The sequence below is a fragment of the Balaenoptera borealis genome (genome assembly GCF_965194805.1).
Source record: "Balaenoptera borealis genome assembly, chromosome: 11".
Lineage (NCBI taxonomy): Eukaryota > Metazoa > Chordata > Mammalia > Artiodactyla > Balaenopteridae > Balaenoptera > Balaenoptera borealis.
Window position 1 is genome coordinate 98,324,105 of NC_138868.1, and position 25,006 is coordinate 98,349,110.

Genomic DNA, 25,006 nt, shown 5'->3' on the forward strand with positions numbered 1-25,006 from the left:
TAGGGGAACTAAGATCCCGCATGCCACACGGTGAGGCCAAAAAAAAGAATAGTGGAAGGGGCCATTCTCACCTCCACACTTGGTTCTTGGACCCACGCATCTTGACTACAGGGAAATGGCCCCATATATTGGCCACAAGTTTAAGGCATATACTGTATCTTGCAGGACGGCACCCTAATCTTGGAGGATGCTGTCTCTCAGCAGATAATTCCACCACCTCATCAAGGCAGAGTCTTCCAGGTGTTCAATGAGACCAGGTGCAAATCATGAATCTCACTGTAATCAATAAACAAGGCTGGCAGCCAGTGCAAAGCTCCCAGAAAGTCATCAGAACCATGGTCATAAAGCAGCACAATTAATCATGTCAAGGAAGAAAAATGCACAACCTAAAAGTTGCAAGATATGTTTTATTCGGGGACCTTATTGAGGGCTATAGCCTTTCAGATAGCTCGGAGGAACTGCTCCGAAGAGATGAGGGAGATATAGGCGTTTTTGCTGAAAAGACAACAACAACAACAGCATGTAGTTGAACATAAAAATATTACTGTTAATCACAGAAAACAGCCATCTCAAGTTAATGATTTTAGTGCTTTTCTCTATATGGGAAGATGCAAGAGTCTGGGCTCATGGAAATTATTCCTTACTTATGCATCTTAACTATCTAAGGTCATGTATGGTCAGGCCATTCAAGATGGTTGTTCTCTTGCTCTCTGAACATCTTCTGCTCGACCAGTCCCTGCTTCACTCACATGACTATCCAATCCTATTAATTATAGGGCTTAATCAGTAAGTATCTACATGCTTGCCCCCTGCCCCAGCCTCTGGTTTCCCTGGTAACTGATGAGCCAACCTTACGTCAATTCCCCTTATAAATGGTAGCCTCCTTCTCCGCCCGAGTCTTGAGGATTACAGCTATGGCCTGCCTGCCTGCTGTACACAGTAGGGTGTCACTCCAGGACTTTTGCTTCAAACGTGTAAGATCCCCTATCCAATAAACCATTGATGTCTCTGTCACTGTCTCCGGGTTCTTTCTTCGGTCTCCAAGCTGGGCGACTACAAGGCTTGCAAGCCTGCAGTGTGGAGCCCAACAATTGTCAAGTCAGCCAGGAGGCCGAGGAAACTCCCTTGAGCACTGAGATGTCAGGAAAGAGGGGCGGGGAATGGAAAGTTGCGGGGACAATCCCATCCACTAGTACATGGTGCCCTGTGGCAGCTGACTACCATGGGAGATGTCTTTCTCTTCCATTATATTGATGATATCCTGTTAAGCTCGGAGTCTAGTTTTAAAGTAGCAGCCCCATACTGGTTGTTCATCTGACTGCATGTGGATGGCTGGCAAGGACCTCGAACATCTACAAAATACAAGCATACTCCCAACCCACCACCCCTAAACAATTACAGACACAGGCTTTAGTGATATTAGCTCAGGTACAGATTTGTAAGTTGGACATGGCCAGTTACCCAGAAGGGTTTGGCTGGGGCCTGTTGCAATGGCAAAATAATAAGAGTACCCTTGGGCTTCTGGTCCCAGCTATGGAAGGGGGCAGAGCAATGATACAGTGTGATGGACCAACAGCTATATGCCGTCTACAATGCAGCACAATAGGTAGAAGATCTTACAAAAGGCCTACCCGAGTTGTCGAGCAATGCAGAAAACCACTATTCTGGTCTAGAATGGCTGTGTGCAACATACAGGACCCCCATGGACATCAATCACGACCAAGGAATCCACTTTACCGGCCATGAGGTTCAGGAATGGGCTACTAAAAATGCTGAACACTGGCTTTTCCACCTGCCCTACAACCCCACTGCTGCCGGGCTAATTGAAAGGACGAATGGACTACTTAGCCAACAACTGAGATGGAAACTCTCAACACGTGGACCAGAGGCTAACTCAAGCCCTACAGACTACAACTGACCATCCCAGGAGCAGTCAGCCCAGTGCTTACTCTATGTTAACCTGGAGGCAACTAGTCAGCACAACCCAGGTTCGGCTGCTGACCACCGAAGGGCTGTTGTCACACATGGATCAGGTCAATAACTCACTTTTGTCCTTGTTACAGGATCTACCCCCAGGAGGATACATTGTAAAATGATCCTGGAACTGGCAGGTAAGTCCCCAGCGGTTTGGATTTGCTGCCCTGTGGGGACTAGCTTTAGAAAGGGACTTACACCTGTCTCCTTCCTGGTCCCGCCTGAGGCTACAGAGGTAATTAACCCGGGGCCCCTACGGGAGAAAGGCACGATTACAGCTACCCTGGGGTCCGTTGTTACAGTGCCTCTCCACTTGGCACTGGCCGCGGGGACCGAGTGGACAGGCCGTGTGGTACTGCAGGCCAGGACGAAAACCACAGGCAGGGACGGTGTTATCTCAGGGTGCTGTTACTGCTTGGATTTTGCTTAACGGTCATGGTCATCCCTGTATTGTGCCTGTTAAACATCTTACATTTTGTCCCTCGTCTGAGCAGAGGGAATCTGTTCATGGACTGGGTGACAGTGGCTTCACTGAGAAATGAGTCCAGTTGCTGGGTCTACGGCAAGACGCCACTGTCCTCTGCTTTTGGACTTCCATGAAAAACTAACCCGGTAAGTGCCTGGCTTTTTCTTTGTACTCTTTAGCTGCTGGTGTCTGTACTGCCTTTGTGGTATCTGGTTGCAGGGCCCCCTACATACCTGACCCCAGGAATATCTCAGAAGAGGGGGAACCAAGATCGTAAGGGTCAGCCAGGGTGCGTAGGGGTGGAGTGTACGGTCAGGCCATTCAGGATGGCTGTTCTCTTGCTCTCTGTACATCCCCTGCTCAACCAGGCCCTGCTTCACTCACGTGACTATCCAATCCTCTTAATCGTAGGGCTTAATCAGTAACTACCTACATGCTTGCCCCCTGCCCCAGGTGCTGGTTTCCCTGGTAACTGACGAGCCAACATTACGTCAAATCCCCTTATAAATGGTAGCCTCCTTTCCGCCCTCTGCCGGCTGTTCGCAGTGGAGTGTTGCCCCAGGACCTTTTGCTTCAGACGTGTAAGAGCCCCCATCCCATAAACCGTTGATGTCTCTGTCATTGTCTCCAGGTTCTTTCTTTGGTCTCGAGGCTGGGCAACTACAAGGCTTGCAGGCCTGTGGGGTGCAGCCCAGCAGGCCAGTAGCCTGTCTTTCTCCACCCCGAATTCCCTTCAGGGCACATGGTCAGGCCAGCTACAGTGGCTGATGGCTTGTGGGTGGGCAACGTTCATTGTTTACTGAAATGGCAGGCAAAATATTTTTGTCCGCAGTCACCGTTCCATGGTTTGACCAAGGATCAGTGCCATGCAAAGGACACTAAACACCTCAGGCTGATTCCAGGCCTATTGGAATTGACCTTTACGACACAGGCACAGTCCTCCATTACCCGGTCATGAGGAACTCCCTGAGGCCATAGGTCTATGTAGGCAGCACTTTAAAAGGTTGCAGTATCTTAGTAGAGACCCTGTGATCATCTAGCTGTGGCCACAGATCCACATGGTTCAAAACACTGGATGACTTTTTAGGCTCTGTGGCTCACTGTGGTAACTGCACTTACCTGTCTCTGAAGGTTAAACACCTGTCCTTTGCCACTCAGTCTCCATTATTCCCACTGAATTTAGGGAACCCAGTTCCAACACCCCCACTGTCTTCTCCAGCAGCTGTGATGGAGTTCTTCAAGGATGCTCGTCTCATCTCACCAATTCATTTCTTAATACCTTAGTGAAGGGCGCGTCTTTTAGCCTTCACAGGTGGTACAGGTAGGGAAGGCTGAGCAGCTTGCATCTAACAGATCCATTCTAATTCATTCATTTCCTGGATCCTTAGGATTCCTTTATTGATGACCTTATGCCCGGGGAAGACCTGGCATTTCGACCTCATTAACTGTAGGCAGGTGGTTCTCACAATCAACTGAAGGGCTTGTAAAACACAAATTGCTGGGCCCTTGCCCCCATAGTTTCTGATTCAGGAGGTCTGGGTTGGGGTTTGAGAATCTGCAGTTCTAAGAACTTCCAGGGTGCTGCTGATACTGTTAGTACAGGGACCACACTTCAAAGTTAAGAACCCCTGCTGTAGGTCACCAATAAGTCCAGGCTTTAATTAGGCAATTTAACAAACGATAAGTGCTACTCGAGTTTGTTTCAGCCAAAATATTAGGTGACCGCACCCATGTGGCTGAGTTTGACTCGATCAAGCCTTCTATTCCATCCCTTCTAGTCCTACATGTTGGTAATTCACTCCCATGTGTATCCCCCTAGGTTCTTGCTAATATAGATTAGCAAGATCTTGTAACTCTTTGATGTATATAGGGCTGCTCCTCTCTGAATGGGTTACCTTAGGGTCTCATCTTGGGCCTGGAGGCGAAGAGAGGTGGAGCCTGAAGAGACAGCTTGTGAGACAATCAGCTATTGCAGATACAGCCATCTTACAGACTTTATGTAGAGAAAAGTTTACTCCTTGGCAGGTGGGATTGAGCAGGGTTGGGAAAGTTGGAGGTGATGTATTGAGGGGAATTTGGAGCCTCAGAGGTTTACTTCAGACACTAAGAAACTTTATTCGCCCTACAGCATTAGAATCTGCAAATGTCCCCAGCCCAACCTAATTCCAAGAGAGACATTAGTTTCAATAAATGAAACTAATGTTTTTACCGTTCTATAACTTTATTGGACAACCAGCAGTTAGTTCTCATCCACATTAACTGTAGATTTTTGAAAGTGGTGACAGGTACATAGGTACCAATGTACAGAGCTTGTTTGAATCTTCATTACATTTTCTCGACAACCGCACACGGATAAGGTATGGGGCATTCCTTATTCCTTTGGTCCAGACAGCTTTGAGCCTGACGTCAATGCGTACATCTGGAGTTCCCATCTCCTTCCAGATTTCTTTGAGTGCCGGAGGGGCATCCTTCTTGAAACCCACTCCGTGGACGTGCTTGTGAATGTTGATAGTGTGTTCTCTAGTTACCACCTTGTTGATGGCGGACCGGCCCTTCTTCTTCTTGTCACCCTTCTTTGCAGGAGCCATCCTGCCGGGCCATAAAACAGACTTTTTACTTTAGAATAGATTTAGTTAGTTCTTTAGTTAGTTCTTTAGCTATGCTGCGTGGCATGCAGGATCTTAGTTCCCAGACCAGGGATCGAACCCAGGCCCTCTGCAGTGGAGGCGTAGAGTCCTAATCACTAGACCACCAGGGAATTCCCTAGAATAGTTTTAGATTTACAGAAAAGTTGCAAAGATAGTACAGAGAGTTTTCATGTACGCCACACCCAGTTTCCCCTCTAATTAATAACTTATTGTGTTGGCCAAAAAGTTCATTCGGGTTTTTCCATTGCGGAAAAACCCAATCGAACTTTTTGGCCAACCCAATACATTTGTATGGCACATTGGTTGCAGTTGATGAACCAACGTTGATACATTATTAGTAACTAAAGTCCACCCTTTAGTTACTAAAAGATTTCCTCAGTTTTTCACTTATGCCCTTCTTTGTTCCACGAGCCCACATTGCATTTAACACCTCCTTAGGCTCCTCTTGGCTGTGACAGTTTCTCAGATTTTTCTTGTTTTTGAGGCCCTTGATAGTTTTGAGGAGTATTGGCCAGACATTTTTAGAATGTCCCTCAATTTGGGGTGTCTGATGTTCTTCTCATGGTTGTATTGGAGTTGTGGATTTGGGGGAGGAAGACCACAGAGGTAAAGTGCTGTTCTCATTACATCATATCAAGGATACATACTATCATCATGACTTTTTACTGTTGATCTTGACCAGGATCACCTGGCTGAGTCATGTTTGTCAGGTTTCTCTGCCATCAAACGATTCTTTTCCTCTCCCCTTTCCATACCGTCCTCTTTGGAAGGAAGTCACTATGTACAGCCCACACTTAGAAGAGTGGAGAAGGTTCAAGGTTTTTAGCCTGGTTTATGTATGCTCAAATGCCCCATCCCATATCTCAGGGGCTCCTCCCTCCCTCCCAGTTTTCTGTAATGTGAGAGACCTGGTAGGTTGTGCATTCCAACTGGTGCTGTGGTTCTATAATCCTTACCATTAGACCCAGGTCTTGGTCTTCAGCTGTCTGTGCCCTATGACTACTATATGACTCCTTCAAAGCTTCCCTTAAGGCCTTCTGGTTCTCTCTGCATGCTCTATTTTTTCTTAAGAGCTTTACTTAGGTATAACTGACCTACAATAAGTTGCACATATTTAGAGTATGTAATTTAATGTTTTAACATGTATACACCTGTGAAACCATCATCACAATCAAGATAATGAACACATCTATCACTCCCAGAAGTTTCCTCATGTAACTTTATAACCTTCCGCTCCTTCCCACCTCTTCCCCAATAGGCAACCACTGACCTGCTTCTTGTCCCTGTAAGAGTGCATTTTCCAGAATTTTATTTTTTATTTTATTATTTTTTAAAAATTAAAATATAGTTGATGTACAGTATTGTCAGTCTCATGTGTACTACATGATTATCTGACATTTGCATACATTAGGAAATGATCACCATTGTAGGTCTAGTAACCATCTGTCCCCATACAATGTAATTACAATATTATTGACCATATTCCTTATGCTGTATATTCCATCCCATGGCTTGTTTATTTTATAAGTAAAGATTTGTATCACTTACTTCCCTTCACCTATTTCACCTTCACCACCTTCCCCTCTGGCAGCCACCAGTTTGTTCTCTGTACCTATGAGTCTGTTTCCATTTTGTTTTGTTTGTTTTGTTTTTCAGATTCCACATATAAGTGAGATTGTACAGTATTTGTCTTTCTCTGTCTGACTTATTTCAGTTAGCATAATACCCTCTAGATCCATCCATGTTGTCACAAATGGCAAGATGTTTTTCTGGTTGAGTAATATCCCATTCACCACATGTTTATCCATTCATCTATCGACGGACACTTAAGTTGCTTCTGTATCTTGGTTATTGTAAATAATGTTGCAATGAACATTGGTGTGCATATATTGTTTTGAATTAGTGTTTTTGTTTTCTTTGGGTAAATTACCCAGAAGTGAAATTGCTGGATCATGTGGTAGTTCTAGTTTTAAATTTTGGGGGGAAACTCCATACTGTTTTCCACAGAGGCTGCACCAAATCCCACCAACAGTGCACAAAAGTTCTCTTTTCTCCACATCCTCACCAACAATTGTTATTCGTTGTCTTTTTGATGATAGCCATTCTGGCAGGTGTGAGGTGGTGTCTTATTGTGGTTTTGATTTGCATTTCCCTGGTGATTAGTGATATTGAGCATCTTTTCGTGTGTCTGTTCTGGCCATCTGTGTCTTCTTTGGAGAAGTGTCTATTCAGGTCCTCTGCTTATTTAAAAAATTAAAAAAATTTTTTTATTTTTACCTGCATTGGGTCTTAGTTGCGGCACGTGGGATATTCATTGAGGTGTGAGGGATGTTTTGTTTCAGCACGTGGGCTCTTCATGGTGGCGCACGGGGTTCTCTCTAGTTGTGGCATGTGGGTTTTCTCTCTAGTTGTGGCGTGCAGGCTCCAAAGTGTGAGGGCTCTAGTTTGCGGCATGCAGGCTCTCTAGTTGAGGCACGCAAGCTCAGTAGTTGTGGCACGTGGGCTTAGCTGCCCTGAGGCATATGGGATCTTAGTTCCCTGACCAGGGATTGAACCCACACCCCTTGCATTGTAAGGCGGATTCTTTACCACTGGACCACCAGGGAAGTCCATGCCCATTTTTTAATCAGGTTGTTTGTTTGCTTTTTGATGTTGTCTGAGTTCTTTGTATGATTTGGATATTAACCCCTTATTAGATATATTATTTGCAAATATCTTCTCCCATTCAGTAGGCGACCTTTTCGTTTTGTTGATAGTTTCCTTCGCTATGCGAAACCCTAGTTTGGTGTAGTGTCATTTGTTTATTTTTGTTTTTGTTTCCCTTGCCTGAGGAGACAGATCCAAAAAAGTGTTAAGACCTACATCAAAAAGAATACTACCTGTGTTTCCTTCTAGGATTTTTATGGTTTCAGATCTTACATTTAAGTCTTTACTCTATTTTGAGTTTATTTTTGTATATGGCTTAAGAAAGTAGTCCAGTTTGATTCTTTTGCATATAGTTGTCCAGTTTTCCCAACACCATTGATTAAAGAGGCTTTTCCCCCACTCTATATTCTTACCTCCTTTGTCATAGAGTAATTGACCATATAATCATGGGTTTATTTCTGGGCTCTCTATTCTGTTCCATTGATCTGCTTTTGTGCCAGTACCATACTGTTTTGATTACTGTAGCTTTGTAGTATAGTTTGAAATCAGAGAGATGATACCTCTAGCTTTGTTCTTCTTTCTCAAGATTAATTTGGATATTAGGGATCTTTTGTGTTTCCATACAAATTTTAGATTTGTTCTAGTTCTGTGAAAAATGTCTTTGGTAATTTGATAGGGATTGCATTGAATCTGTAGATTGCCTTGGGTAGTATGGTCATTTTAACAGTATTAAATCTTTCAAACCATGAGCACAGTATATTTTTCCCTCTGTTTGTATCCTCTTCACTTTCTTTCATCAACATCTTATAGTTTTCAGAGTTAGATTTATTCCTAGGTACTTCATTCTCTTTGATGCAACTATAAATGGGGCTGTTTTCTTAATTTCTCTTTCTTTCTTTCTTTTTTTTTTTTTTTTTTGGCTGCACTGGGTCTTCGTTGTGGCATGCAGTCTTCTCTCTAGTTGTGGCACGAGGGCTGCTCTCTAGTTGTGGTGCATGGGCTTCTCTAGTTGTGGCGTGTGGGCTTCTCGTTGCAGCGCGTGGACTTAATATCCCACATGCTGCGGGGCAACTAGTTCCCCCACTAGGGATTGAACCCACAACCCCTGCATTGGAAGGAGAATTCTTAACCTCTGGACCATGGAGGAAGTCTCTTAATTTCTCTTTCTGATAGTACATTATTAGTGTATAGAAATACAACAGCTTTCTGTATAATTTTGTATCCTGCAACTTTACCGAATTCATTTTTGTTCTAATAGTTTTTTGATAGTATCTTGAGGATTTTCTATGTCTTGTCACCTGCAAACAGTAACAGTTTTACTTCTTCCTTTCTAACTTGGATTCCTTTTATTTCTTGTGTGATTGCTGTGGCTATGGCTGCCAATACTACGTTGAATAAAATTGGCGAGAGTGGGCATCTTTGTCTTGTTACTGATTTTAGAGGAAATGACCATTAAGTATGATGTTGGATGTGGGTTTGTCATATATGGCATTTATTATGTTGAGATGTATTCCTTCTATACTCACTTTGTTGAGGGTTTTTATCATAAATAGATGTTGAATTTTGTCAAAAGATTTTTCTGCTCTATTGAGATGATCATATGATTTTTATTCTTCAGTTTCTTAATGTGGTGTATCACATGGACTGATTTGCAGATTTTGGGTCTTTTTAATTGAGGTATAGTTGATTTACAATGTTGCATTAGTTTCAGGTGTTCAGCAAAGTGATTCAGTTATACATATATATGTATGTCTATTCTTTTTCAGATTCTTTTCTCTTATAGGTTATTACAAAATATTGAGTATAGTTCCCTGTGCTATACAGTAGGACCTTGTTGGTTATCTATTTTATGTATAATAGTGTGTATATGTTAATCCCAAACTCCTCATTTATCCCTCCCCCCGATTTGCAGATTTTGAACCATCCTTGCATCCTGGGATAAATCCCACTTGATCATGGTGTTTGATCCTTTTAATGTATTGTTGAATTTGATTTGCTAATATTTCGTGGAGAATTTTTGAATCTATGTTCATCAGTGATATTGGCCTGTAATTTTCTTCATTGTGGTATCTTCAGAATTTTATTTTTTATATGGATCATATAGTATGTACTCTTTTTGTCTAGCTACTTTTACTCATCACTGCTATTTTGAGATTTGTTCAGGTTGTTTTGTGTATCAATAATTCATTCTTTTTTATTGCTGAAAAGTATTCCATTGTTTGGGTATATCACAATTTGTTTATCTATTTACCCATCGATGAATACTTAGGTTGTTCCCACTTTTTGGCTGTTACCAATAAAGCTGCTGTGAACATTCATATACAAGACTTCATATGGACAAACACTTTTGTTTTCCTTGTGTAAACATGTAAGAGTAAAATGGCTGGATCATATGGTAGGTGTATGTTTAACTATTTTTGAAAACAGACTGGCAATTTCTTAAATAGTTGTACAACTATACATTCCCACAAGCAGTGTAAGAGAGTTCCAACTGTCTTTTAGATATTAATATTAGTCATTCTAATAGATGTGTAGTAGTAACACATTTAATGTGATTAATGAAAATGTTAGGTTTACATCTGTCATTTTGCTACATATTTTCTATTGTTCCATCTGTACTTTTGCACATTTTAAAAATTTTCAGCCTTCTTTTGAATGAACTGAGTCTTTATGATTCCATTTTATTTCCTTTTTTGGCTTATTAGCTATAACTCTTTGGTTATTTTTTTTTTTCTCTTTGGTTATTTTAGTGGCTGCTTTAGTGTTTACAGCATGCATCATTAAAATGATCACAGTCTACTTTCAAGTGATATTATACCACTGTAAGTATTGAATAAGAATCTTACAATAGTATACTTCCATTTCTTCTGTTCTGACTTTCTGCTATTATTAGCATATGTTTTCCTTTTACATGTGTTATAAATCCCACACTATATTTTTATTATCTTTGTTTAACAATCAATTACCTTTTAAAAGTATTAAAATAATAATTAAAATATCTTATATATTTACCCATGTAATTACCCTTTTCAGTGCTTTTTATTTCCTTTGTGTAGATCCATATTTCCACATGATATTATTTCATTTTGGCTTTTCCCTTTAACATTTCCTACAATGTGGGTCTGATGATGATGAATTCTTTCAGTTTTTTATGTGTAAAAATTTCTTAAGCCTTTATTTATTTATTTTTTCTTTTTTTTCTGTTCCTAAGCGCGTGAGTTTTTCCTCTGATGTGAGGAGGGGTTTTGGAACTAAGTATTGTATAGGCTGTGTTCTCAGCTCCAGTTACCTTTCTTGTGAGAATTTTTTTAATTTATTTATTTTTGACTGCGTTGGGTCTTCATTGCTGCATGCGGGCTTTCTCTAGTTGCGGCGAGTGGGGGCTACTCTTTGCTGTACTGCGCAGGCTTCTCATTGCGGTGGCTTCTCTTGTTGCGGAGCACGGGCTCCAGGCAGATGGGCTTCAGTAGTTGTGGCTCATGGGCTCTAGAGTGCAGGCTCAGTAGTTGCAGCACCCAGGCTCAGTAGCTGTGGCGCACGGGCTTAGTTGCTCCGCGGCATGTGGTATGTTCCCGGACCAGGGCTCAAACCCGTGTCCCTGCACTGGCAGGCGGATTCTTAACCACTGTGCCACCAGGGGAGCCAAGCCTTTATTTTTGAAATGTATTTTAATGGGTATAGAATTCTAGATTGACATTTTCTTTTCTTTCAGTGCTTTAAAGGTGTTGCCCTACTGTCTTCTGTCAACAATTCTTTCTACTAAGAAATCTACATCATTTTTACCTTTGTTTCCCTGTACATAATGTGTCTTTTTTTCTGGTTGCTTTTAAGATTTTCTCTTTATCATCAGTTTTGAGCAATTTGATTATGATATACCCTGTAGTTTTCTTCATATTTCTTGTGCTCGGAGTTCATTAAGCTTCTTGAATCTGTGGGTTTATAGTTTTAATCAAATTAAAGATTTGGGGACCATTATTTCTTCAAAAAAATTTTCCATCCCTCCCTCCTCATCTTCTTTGGAGACACCTATTATACAGATATTAGGTCACTTGAAATTGTCCTATAGCTCACTGAAACTCTGTTCATTAAAATGTTTTTTCATTTTGGATAGTTTCTATTGCTATATCTTCAAGTTCATTAATCTTTCAAATCTGCCATCAATCCCCTCCAGTATGTTTTTCACCTCAGTCATTGTAGTTTTCATCTCTAGAAGTTTAATTTGATTTTTTTTAAATGTTCTTGTCTAGCTAATTCTAATATCTGGGTCAGTTCTGACTTACTGATTATTCTCTATATTATGGGTCTTATTTTCCCTGCTTCTTTGCATGCTTTCTTGTTGTTAATCAGCTGTCAGACATTATGAATTTTACTTTGGGTGCTGGATTTTTTATATTTTTATAAATATTATTGAACTTTTTTTCTGGGAAGCAGTTAGTTGGAAAGAGTTTGATCCTTTTGGGTCTTGCTTTTTAAGGTGTGTTAGGTGGGAGCATATCAGTACTCTTTCTAAGTCTAATTATTCCCCATTACTGAGGCAAGACCTTTCTGAGTACTCTACCCAATGCCTCATGAATCATGAGATATTCCAGTCTGCCTGGTGGGCACAGGCAGTATTCCCAACCCTGTGTGAGCTCTGGGCACTGTTCCCACTAATCCTTTTGGGTGGTTCTTTCCCTGGTCTCAAGTATTTTCTGCACATGCTTGGGCAAATCAATACTCAGCTAAATACTCAAGGGGGACCTTCTGCATCTCTGGAGTTCTCTTTCTGTGCAGCTCTCTCCTCTCTGGCACTCTGTCCTGTGGTCTCCATCCTCTTGCTCCTCTCAGAATCTCAGCTCTGTTTCCTCAACTCAGGTAGTTTGCTGGGCTCCACTTGGCTTCCCTTCCCTGCATGGTGGCTGGAAAACTCTCTCAAGGCAGTAAGTTGGGTGATCGTAATCACAGGGCTCATCTTGTCTTTCTCATCTTCAGGTTTCACTGTCTTTCATTGCCTGGTGTCTAGTGTCTTAAACTGTTGCTTCATATATTGTCCATTGTTGGCTGCTTTAGGAAAGGGAGTAGATTTGGTCACCATTACTCTGTCTTGGCAGGAAGTGAAAGGCAGAAGTCCTCTTCTCCCACCCCCACTGGCAAGTTCCTAATTGCATGTTTATAACTTTTAATTTTTCTTCCCCTATATGGTCTATGGCCCTATATTAGCCAGAGTTAAATCAAGGAAGCAGAACTACAATGGATATTACAGAATGAGGAATTATTAGAGGAATTAGGCTTTACTCCAGTGGTTCCCAGTGTATGCTCCCTGGACCAACAGCATCAAGCATCAGCATTACCTGGGGATTTGTTAGAAATGCAAATATCTAGGCCCCACCACAGACCTAGAAGCCTGGGGGTAAGACTCAGAAAGTTGGTTTTAGTAAACCCTCTAGGTAATCCAGATGCCTGTTGAAGTTTGAGAGCCACTGCTTTACATAATTGGAGGAGAGACTGGGGAAGTAATGGTCCAAATGAGGGTGTTAAAAAGCCAGGGGAAAAATCACTAATTGGCTTTCTTAATCACTAGTTTGGGTGAACTAGTTAGTGCTTTCAGGGAAGTCTGGAAGTGAGGCACATCAGCTGCTGGAACGGGATCACACAGGGAACTGGGATAGAAGACCATGGAAGGCTGTTGTCTCTTCATAGCTATGCTCTGTGAATTCACAGCCAAGTGGTCTGGCAATAGGTCTGGGTTGCTATTGGTCAGCAGAGCTAGCAATAAAGAAAAAGAGCTGGACATAGAGCAAGAACAAGGATGTGCAGCAAAAAAATAAAAGAGCAAGGGAAAACTGGAACTTTCTGGCACCTCTCTGTCTCTCCTCACCTCTGACCATGATGACCTTCAGATTGTAATGCCTGCTGCTTCAGTTTCACCTCCCAAATCTTGTGCACATTTTCTTTTGGCCAACTCTGATCCCGAGCCAAACAGGGAAGGGGATTGTGGGAAATTTAATTTTAGCTTAGCCAAGTTAATACACTACAAATCTACCAAAGTCAACTTAACAAGACAGGAGATTCTAGGAAATGTAGTTCCAGGTTAGCTAAATGGACAATTAAAAAACCCACAACATTCCGTCCCATGTTAATATGACATTCAGTCACACCTCTTTTACACCATATTTAACTTCCACAGTAAAAAGTCCGCAAAATCATGCATCTGATTAACATACTCCTGTTCATCAAAAAATAAAAAGCATGCTAACCATCTCCCAAAAGAGGATACAAATTCCTATATGTCACTTTATTTTCAGGTGATGTTCAAGCCTTTTCTAGTGGGTCAAACCCTCTTTGATATCTATAATACATCTTATCTTAGATGGTAGGAGAATGAGATGAGAAAAAAAGAGAAGAACTAGTTGATACATACCTGACAGATTTATAATAAAATAAGGAAGAAATACTCATAACTATTATAGTCCTCATTTCTACAACTAGTCATGTGGCCATAAATGTTATCTATAAATTCCTTCTTCCTTCTTCTACTACCCATTCCATATTTCCTTTGCCCTCTGCAAGTACCTTGGATAGTCCTGATTCCTTGCCTGATGGAATGACTCAAACCTTCATTCCTGAAGAGTCTGGACTATTACTAATCCAGCCTGTGCTAAATTGTTGTAATTTTCCGTTAACTTTTATCACTTTATATGGTAGGATTAAGAGCAGCCCCAGGAGATCTACTGCACTCCAGACAAAGTCTTACTTACCTCTTTGTGTAATCACAACCCAATTTCCCCTTTCAAATTAGGATCAATAGTCACAAAGCAGCCCAATGGTTGGTTAGGATGAGAAGCCCAAAGTAGGCAGAAGCCTGGTGTGGCAGGCTCAGTTTCGAGTTTAATAGAACTTCTGAGTTCTCTGGAGGAAGCATTTCTCTCTTGGGAATTAAGACCTCTGGGCCAGCAGAACCCAAAGTTGCCTTATGACTTGATGAGTCAGGCAATGTCCAATTCATCAGGGGTAACTTAGGTTGCACGGTGACTTGGTAATGCCTGGTGGTCAAGAGTTCAGTCTCTACTAAGGCCCAAGAGCAAGCCAGAAGCTGTTTGTTTGTTTGTTTGTTTGTTTAAATAAATGTATTTATTTATTTTTGGCTGCATTGGGTCTTCGTTGCTGAGCGCGGGCTTCCTCTAGTTGTGGTGAGCAGGGGCTACTCTTCGTTGCGGTGCACGGGCTTCTCATTGCTGTGGCTTCTCTTGTTGCAGAGCATGGGCTCTAGGTGCACGGGCTCAGTAGCTGTGGCATGCAGACTCTAGAGTGCAGGCTCAGTAGTTGTGGCGCATGGGCTTAGTTGCTCCGCGGCATGTGGGATCTTCCCGGACCAGGGATTGAACCTGTGTCCCCTGCATTGGCAGGTGGATTCTTAACCACTGTGCCACCAGGGAAGTCCACAGAAGCTGGCTTTCAAAAGGGGAATAGTTTTCTGCAGAGGACAGCATAGCTTTTCTCAAAATCCTAAACATCTGTGCTGTCATTCACCTACAGGAGCCTGCCAAAAGCTTTATACAAGCATCACTATCTGCCACAGACACTTTGAGATCATTGGATCTGCTGGATCATAAGGCCTAAGTGGCAGAGCAAACTGTACTGCAGCTTGGACCTGCTGCAGAGCCTTCTCTTGTTCTGGGCCATTGTTAAAAAAGACAAAAATTCAGATTTCTCAGCAAACGACTTGAAGTAATACACCCAAATAAAGTATCTATTGCCTTCAAGATGCAAAGAGGCCCACTAGGCATTGTACCTCTTTCTTAATGGTAGAAGGAGCCAGATGTGGCAATCTGCCCTTTACCTAGAAAGGGATATTGCAACATGCCCCAGTTTACTGGACCCCTAGGATTTCACTGGGGCGGGCAGGTCCATGATTTTTTGGTGGAATCTATTTCCTATCCTCTGGCATGCTTGAATTTTACCAAAGTATCCAAGGTAGATACCGTATCCTGCTATAATGTAGTGGGCCAGCGTGATGATAGCCTGTAGAATTCAGTGATGATCCGTCTCTGTAGACCAGCTAGAGAGGTAATAGAGCCCTGACACAGACCAATAAAGTGTGTTGCTGGTCCTGCCTGCTGAAAACCAACTATTTCATACAGTCTTTGCTATCAGGTCTAGAGAAAGAAAGTGTTCACTACATCAGTAGCTGTATACCAGGTGGCAGGGAATGTGTTGATTTGTTCCAGCAAAGAACACACACATCTGGAACAGCAGTTGCAACTGGTATCATCACTTAAGTTTATGATAATCCACTGTCATTTCCCACAATCCATTTGTCTCCTGCACAAACCAGATATGTGTGTTGAAGGAAGATGTAGTAAAAACCACCAACCTTTTTTTTTTTTTTTAATATTTATTTATTTATTTTGGCTGCGCCGGGTCTTAGTTGCAGCATGCGAACTTAGTTGCGGCATGCATGTGGGATCTAGTTCCCCAACTAGATGCAGGATCGAACCTGGGCCCCCTGCACTGGGAGCGTGGAGTCTCACCCACTGGACCACCAGGGAAGGCCTATAAACCACCAATCTTGCATCCTCTAAATCTTCATTGGTGGAACTAATCTCTGCAGTCTCTTCAGGAATGTGGTATTGGTTTTGGTTCACTACTTTGGTAGTTAGAGGCAGTTCTAGTGGCTTCTACATAGCATTTTCTACCATAATATTTATTATTCCATGGGTCAGGGAACTAATTTGGTGATTGTGCCTGTTGCTGAGGATGTCAATTCCCACTACGCAATCTAGACCTGGGTTTGGGGACCCAATATGTCAACTGTGAGATGGACCCAAGCCAAAACTCCATGGATCACTTGACCTCCATAAGCCTTTACTCTGACCTGTAGCATTTTGGGCCCCCAGTAGTCCTCAAAAGTCTAGTTATTCCCTCTTCCCCAATATATAGTCACACTAGCAAATGGTCACAAGTCCTTTTGAGAAAGGCTTCGCTTTTATTCAAGAGGCTCTGTGTCAGCTAACTGTCTCGCATCTGGAAACTTCAGAGGAGATCAACAGACTGGCTCAAGTCAGAATTCTGTTCATCAGATCCAGAGATTTTCTGTGTATACAAATCAAGTAAAACTTTGGAAGGCTGCCATCTATTTCAGTCCTAGGGACACAGTAACCAATTAGCTAAGGACAAAGCTATCTACAGATAAGGGACCCTCTTCAAAACTCCCAGGGAGGCCTTCTTGTTCTGTTTGTATGTTAATTGCATGTTCATATTTTTAATCTTATGTATGCAATTGAGGCCTTTTCTTTTTTTTTTTACCCCGTGCCAAAGAACAAGTTTTAAAAGGCCTACCACTTTTATGTGTGTGTGTGGTTGGTGGAGGAAAGGTACAAGGAAGTTATTATTTTTTTAATTGAAGTATAGTTGATTTACGATGTTGTGTTTCAGGTATACAGCACAGTGATTCAGTGATATATATATATCTATAGATATAGATATGTAGATAGATGCACTTTTCCAGACTCTTTTCCCTTATAGGTTATTACAGAATATTGAGTATAGTTCCCAGTGCTATACAGTAGGTCCTTGTTGGTTATCTATTTTATATATAGTAGTGAGTATATGTTAATCCCATCCTCCTAATGTATCCCTCCCCACCTTTCCCCTTTGGTAACCATAAATTTGTTTTCTATGTCTGTGGGTCTATTTCTGTTTTGTAAATAAGTTCATTTTTCTCTCTTTTTTTAAAGTTCCACATATAAGCATATCATATGATATTTGTCTTTGTCTGGCTTACTTCACTTAGTATGATAATCTCTAGGTCCTTCCATGTTGCTGCAAATGGCGTTATTTCATTCTTTTTTATGGCTGAGTAATATTCCATTGTATATATGTCTCACATCTTCTTTATCCATTCATCTGTTGATGGACATTTAGGTTGCTTCCGTGTCTTGGCTATCGTAAATAGTGCTGCTATGAACATAGGGGTGCATGTATCTTTTCTAATTATAGTTTTCTCCGGATATATGCCCAGGAGTGGGGTTGCAGGATCATATGGTAACTCTATTTTTAATTTTTTAAGGAAACTCCATACTGTTCTCCATAGTGGCTGCACCAATTTACACTTGCACCAACAGTGTAGGAGGGTTCCTCTTTCTCCACACCCTCTCCAGCATTTATTATTTGTAGACTTTTTGATGGTGGCCATTCTGACCGGAGTGAGGTGATACCTCATTGTAATTTTGATTTGCATTTCTCTAATAGTGATATTGAGCATTTTTTCATGTGCCTTTTTGCCATCTGTATGTCTTCTTTGGAGAAATATTTAGATCATCCGCCCACTTTTTGATTGGGTTGTTTTTCTGTTGTTGAGTTGTGTGAGCTGTTTGCATATTTTGGAAATTAATCCCTTGTTGGTCATAACATTTGCAAATATTTTCTCCCAGTCCGTAGGTTGTATTATTGCTGATTGTCACAGCCCCTTGATTTCCCTATGCCTCGTCCTTTACCTGCACTTAATCCCATGGTACTACCAGTGAAAATTTGAATTGTGATGCCACTGTATACCATGAATTATTCATGTTCCATCCCATCCACCAACCCCCATAAGGAGGTTATCATTGAGCTCATCAAATATAACTAACCCAATCCCAGAATCTCGTTTTAAGAGTCTGTTTCCTGGGGCCACTTCTGGTACCAATTACTCTGTCTGGGTCCCAACAAGAAACAGATGGCATAGGAAAATTTGAGGAGAGTTTATTTACATCTGGCCTATTTACAAAAGCATGGGTGTAGGGAAAATCTACCAAGGGGAGAGGATGGTTACCAGAAAATGGAGGGAGAGAGTGACAGACTCAGCTGCAGAGATCTCCAGTTGAGAAACAAAGCAGCTAGAGGCATCTTATCGGAAGGGAATTAAAGGAATACAAACTCCTACCTCTCTTTTTCTAATTTCCTGAGGGGGAATCCCTGGTGAGCAAACCCAAATGGGAGCCGGAGAGCAGAGGAAATATTTATGTGGTTCATACAGGTCAATCTCTGGAGACAGTAAACTGAGGGAGGGTGGGACAAATCCAGAGGCAGAGAGATAGCCGGTACGCTGTTCCGCGATTAGATTAACAGGATAATGGAAATGCACCTAATGAACTAGGAACAAACAACTGCCCACACAGCATCTACAAGAAAAATTGATCTTTGGCCAGACTGTACACATCCATTCTTTGCTCCTTAGATGAAAATGTTGATGGCATGTCTTCCTACATTTCTTCAGTGTATTGTAGTGAAAGAACTGAATTTACAAATTTCTTGACTGCTGTAGCTTCCTATAATTTGAAATCAGGTAATGAGTCCTCCAATTTTGTTCTTTTCCAAAACTGTTATGGCGGTTTGCCTTTCCATATGAATTTTAGAATTATCTTGGTGGCTATCTTGTCAATAAGCTTGCTGGGACTGACTGGAAGGAAAATACTCTGAACCTACAGATGAAACTGGGGAACTGACAAAAATAGAGGTGTCATGTTCATGGATTGGAAGACTATGTCTTCAGGCCTGATTTCTCTCATCAGCATATTCTGCAGTTTTCAGCATACATGTCAGGAACATTATTTTGTTATACTGAAGTATTTCTTTTGGGGTGGGGGGCAAGGATGCTGTGTCCAGCTTTGTGTCTGGATTTCTCCAATTATCTAGGTCTTCTGATTTCTTTCATTAGTACTTCTCGGTCTCAGAATACAAATTCCATTCATATCGTTAATGCCTAAGTAATTTTTGTTCAACTTTGTAAAACATCTGAACAATTCTAGGTGACTGACCACCGGCAGTCCCCCAGACATACTGTGGACCAACATCTCTCTCCTTTCCAACTGATTTATCTGTTCTGTGTTTAGGCTATGAAAACAGAGTGAAATGCGAACGGTGGGACAACGAATAAGGCTGGACAAAGGTGCTCACATATTTTATTCAGAGGAGTAGTGCTGAGAGGAGTAGTGCTGAGAATCTTACTGCTTTACCAGAATGTGAGTTATTTAAGTAAAAATGATTTCAAAGGCAAGTATTCCTAAACCGCACAGCCTGCTGCTATAGACACACCACACACACATCTGAAGTTCCAGTGGGCTTTTATTGAGATAAAGTAACAAAAATCAAGATTTTATCAACCAGCTTTTCTTAACTTTATAAACTCAGCAGACGCTCTGGTCCATATATGTGTACATACAACATAACACATTCCAACAAAAACAGAGCCCCACTGGAACATTTGCCAATTAACAGAAAGCCAATTTTCCCTTTCCCCAAATGTTTTCAAAATTGAATCCCCACTGTTCACTTCTCAGTGGAACTGGTCCCTTGTGGCTAGGGACATTAAATTCTATCCCATTTTGTACTGAACAAAAAATTTTTTTCAAGTTTTAATTTTGTTTCAAAAAAGGGACTAGCGACTTGGTTTTCTCCAGGGACCCTCCCTCACAACCACTGGGTAAAGTACAGCAGCCTGTACCTTAGCAACCCAACCCTACCCCCCCTCCCCCCCAACCCAGTATTGTCTACTGGAGAATTTAAACACACTTCTGTTGGAATCTGTCAGCAACGGAGGGGCAGAATCCAGGTGCCAGGCTAGCGCCCTCTTACCTCATGAACTCTTACAACCTTTGGACACTTAACTCTTTACCCCAAAGATGAGTTTTTAGATCAGAAAGGAGAGTGAGTTTTCTTCGGAAGTTTTAAAAAACTACCTTTAAGGATATAAAGTACAACTATAAGCTCACCAAAGTCCACTTAAATTCACCAGTTGACTGACGTCAGCTCCCACGAGGCCAATAATTTTGCTTGACAAAGGTATTTTGCCAGAAAATGATTCCACAATAACAGCTTAAGAGACACAGAACGTTGAAAAAGGAGCAAATTAAAATAACATGGCTTAATTCCCAAGAACTTATTTCATCTTTTTGTTACTCATCTTATAAGGTCAGGAGTGTGACTAAAGGCAGTTTCTGATGAGGTTATGAGCTTCCAAAGTGTTTCTAAATCCTTAGTGCAGATACCCTCCCTTTTGGGGCAAAGTAACCTCCCTCCCACCCCTATTAAAAAAAAAAAAAAATCAAGTGATCAGAATGAGATGTTTTGATTCCAACAATTTACACTCAAGGCTTTGTGCTGGGTTGTCTGGTTCTAACCCAAGCATGACGGTCTCTAACACAAAGCACATGGCAAAGGAAAGATGCTCCCATCTCATTCTGAAAACAAATACTGATAACCAGTTGCCTCCCCCCTCCCCCCCAGTCTTTGGGGCCAACCCATATTATGATGCTGGAACCAACTTGAAAATAATTTAGAGATTATATTTAGGTTTCTCTCTCCCTTACTTCTTCCCATGGAAGATCATTTTAGAATAAATTTATTCCATTCCATTCCTAAGGGAAAAGGCAAGGAAGTTTCTCCATCGGAATGTAAGGAAAAGAGAAAGACAGAGGCAGCAAGCTGTGTAACAGTCCACAACCCATTACACAACGATATAACCACTGGTTAAACCAGGTGCTGAATATAATTTAAATATTAAAAATAGGGCAAATAGTTTTCATCCAAATGAACCAGTGGAAAAATATTATCATTACTTAAAATAAACACCCAGTACTGCAAGGAACACAAAAACAACTTCCAATAGTAACAATGCTCCTTATTGTAAGGGCAATTAAAAAAAAAAAAAAAAAAAAAGACTAGGCTTTGACCTAGTCCTTAGAGCATCTTTCCATTTAACAATTCCTATTCAAGAGACAAGCACCAAAACTGGACAGCTGCCTCTACAAGACTGTGTCCAATAGTGGTGTCCCAGATAGTTTTAAGTGCCACTCCTCATCAGAGGCTGTACTTCATTAATACTTTCAATTTAAAGTCTGTGCTTTTAGAGGGACCCACAGGCATGTGGCACCAGGCAGAGCACAGTCTGAGGATGGCAAAAAAGACTGCGCTGCTTAGTCACCCACACACTCTCTAGCGAGACACAAAATTGCATTTATGAGCATTCCTTGTTTTTCTCCTATAATGAATGATCCCTCTTATCTCGCCAGAGGTGGGGGAGAAAGAGAGCTGCATCAGTACAAGGGCAAGATTTTTGGTCAAAAGTTGATGCCTTTTAAATTCCCTCCCCCCACCCCTCCCCGGAAAAAGGTTACTTCCTTAAGTAGGCCTTGTATTTAGTAACCAACATTGGCTGGATAGACACATGTGGCTTGGCTACCAGATAAATGAGTTATTCTTTTTGGGGTTTGTACTGTGCAGCTCTTGCTACAGTTTTTAAGGAGTTAGGGCTATGTCTGATCAGGAGGCATCTACAGGATTTTGATCCTCAAGGAATTTTGGGTGAGTCACAATTTTGCTTAGAACTAGGCAGAGTCAAAAAGCAACTTTGAATAACGGATTTCTTTTTCCAGATGAGTTAAGCATGAAAGTTTATGCAGGACACATCTTGCAATATTTTAGGGTTTTGGAAAACAATGGCATATGGAAATCAAATTTTTTTAATTTTATTTTTTCCTTTTTTTAAAAAAAAATCCTAGATGCCTCCTAATTGACCTAGTACACTGGGTTAAAAGGGAATTAAAAACATTAAAAAAAAAGTTCACTGGTTTTGCTTCATCTCACTCCTTTTGCCTGGAGATCAGGCCAAACATCAAGCATGTTGGGAGGGGCACAATTTAAAGCAACACTATTGACTGTAACGCATTTGCCAGCAATTTACAATGCAAAATGACAGATAATTCTTGTCACAAAGCAAGAGGATGGCAAGCAGCTTTCTGTAGCATCAAAGTTAACAGCTCTCAGGGGTTGCCCATTCCTGCAAGTTTATGTATCAAGGTGGGCAGAGGGCAATACACTTACACAGTAGAGAAGATCCACAGAAAGTAAGCCCCAGAACTGCTAATGTTACCACAGCTGGTACTGGCTAATATTCTGAAATGCAAATCCATGCTTTATACATATACTGCTCAAAGAAACTGCCACTCAAACTGCCACACTGCAAGGCAATTTATTCTTTGTCCCCTTTTGCTGAGCTTGAAAAGTTTCTCAAACAACTCTTAAAAAGGGGGGAAGAAACATTATCAGAGAGAGCGTCTCAAAAATAACATCTTGAATTACAGGTTTCTGAAGCTTCCTTGCTCTCTCTGTCAGGCCTCCTCCAAAGGTACTATATGAGACAGTGTGGCAGCAGTGAATCCCAGACTTCTGGGTCCCTTTTCCAACAGAGGGTGTCCCTGTAGAGGTCTGCTCTCTACAGTAAGAAGCCAAAGTACTTTTTTAGAATTTAGTGTTGCGGAAAACTGAGCCCCTCTCATCTTTAGCTGCTCCCATAATCACTCTAATCCCCTTAATCCCAGCAACCTTCATCCAAAAAAAAAAAAAAAATATATATATATATATGTATATATATATATGAACCCAGAAAAAAACCTATTTACAAAGTTTATACAAGTATACACACCCAATTTTCTATGGGACACGCTTTGCCACAGAGGAAAGAGGGTCAAAGGCTCTGACATGTCTACACATCAAGTGCCATAACTGCTAATGGAGGCGTATGTAAACCAGTCTTTAGTGTTCTGCTATAGAGCACAAAAGGCTTGTCATATGGCTCCTGCAATGATAGACTGCTCTTTCCTTTGGGAGCGATGATGTTGCATCTACTCAGCCCAGAAGAAATTTTTACTTGGGATTGTTTTTTTTTTTAAATACATGTATTTACAGTGCGGATGAACTGCAGTTGCATATCAACTCCTCCACATAAAGAAAAAGAAAATGGTGTTTAACATTACTAATACGTTTCATCTTCCAGCCCTGGGCTTGAGTATCGGGTAGAAAGGGAAGAGAGAGACTTCAACTTGAAACCAAAATGGAAAGACAAAAATTTTAAAAAGAAAGAAAAAAGAAAAAAACACTACTACTGTTGATTCCTTGGGCTGTGTCTAAAAGATGATATTCTGAATGGTCTCATAGCATAAGGCACTTTGCACAAATAAGTAATAAGCTCTTCAGGCTTAAAAAACGGATGAGTAACCAGGGAGAAGTTGAAATGCACTCAAGAGTCAGCTGTTGGAGAATTCTGAAATCGCAGACAAGCTTGTGTTCATCAAGATTCTTCTCTTTTTAGGGTTTCTCCCCTTCTCTTCTTTCTCCTCCTTCCTTGTCCCCCTTCCCCAGAAAACATTTTTAAAAAACCAGCAGTTAGTGCAACTAATGTTCAGTCAGCACACAGTGCAAACAAGTGGAACAAAAAAGGTAAATTCCTTTTCAGCTTTTTTCTCTTCACCAATTAAAAAAAAGAAAAAATGTCTGAGCTCTTTTAAGTCTTCATAGTTCCAAAATAAAAGAAGATGAAAAACCCACAAAGAGAAGAGCATCCCCCCAAAATCGATGTGTCACAGATCCAAACGAGCCTTCTGTAGTTTGTCAAAACCTAAAAAAAAAAGAAGCCTGAAATTAATGTCCTGAAAGCAATATGAACTAGGACACACAGGTGTTCACAATCCCCGTGCCACTGCTCTCTATCACAGCTTCTACTGAGCCTGTCTGCCTACTATAGAATCCACTCAGGATTAAGGAATTTCTGCTATGTATCCCAGAGACAGAATGAAACCCTGAAAGTTCTAGTAACAGGCAGCAGTCTCTGTGACAATTAAAAAAAAAAATTTTTTTTTAAACCGTACATGAACTCAACAGCCTGCCAATGTATTAGCAAACATGGGCTAGTTTTATATTTGTCCAAGGGTTTTGTGTTTGACATTTAAATTAGGATAAAAAGGTTAAAGTGAAGAAAGTAATTTGAAAAATCTAAAAATAGCAACAGGTAGGATGTTCACTGCTGATTTGGAAACTATCAGCTCTCAAATCAGATTTTCCTTAGAGGAATGTAGGCTGTTTTAGAGGTTTTCCCCTATGTTAAGCCTTGTTTTAAGCATTTCTACCAGAGCCCAACAGTCACCAAAAGATGAGAAACCATCTGCAGGAAACCAGAGTGGGCATTTAAAATAAGGCAGTTATCCTCATAACCTGATTACACCTTTAGCAATAAAATCTTACAGGTAATTTAACATAGTTTATTAAGGTACCCATTAGAAATTAAGAGTGAACGCTAACAAAGATGACCGAGTGATAAAGGAAAAGAGCAAAAATATTTTCATATTCAAAATCGCTAAGATTCTTTTTTGCTTCCATTATTTTAGAAGTCTGAACTTGTCTTAAGTACTGCTCACATACTACATTACTTAGAAAGACTGTATTCAAGTGAACCGCATTTATGGATTCGCCAATAAGA

General features: G+C 41.1%; 1 protein-coding gene and 1 pseudogene across 9 annotated transcripts in view; both read right to left on the reverse strand.

The window, feature by feature from the left end:
- Positions 1–923: 923 nt before the first annotated feature.
- On the reverse strand, positions 924–19,680 carry LOC309605188 (large ribosomal subunit protein eL31 pseudogene; annotated as a pseudogene). Its single transcript, XR_014249653.1, has 2 exons — positions 14,472–19,680; positions 924–5,029 (listed from the first exon to the last, which is right to left on the reverse strand). The product of XR_014249653.1 is annotated as a large ribosomal subunit protein eL31 pseudogene (transcript).
- A 120-nt stretch (positions 19,681–19,800) lies between these two features.
- DDX6 (DEAD-box helicase 6) overlaps positions 19,801–25,006 on the reverse strand; it is a 34,786-nt gene continuing 29,580 nt past the window's right edge. For all 8 annotated transcript variants that reach the window (XM_082340654.1, XM_082340653.1, XM_082340659.1 and 5 more), the window contains one exon: positions 19,801–24,148. The gene's annotated coding sequence lies outside the window, so the exon portion shown is untranslated. The remainder of the gene's footprint in view (positions 24,149–25,006) is intronic.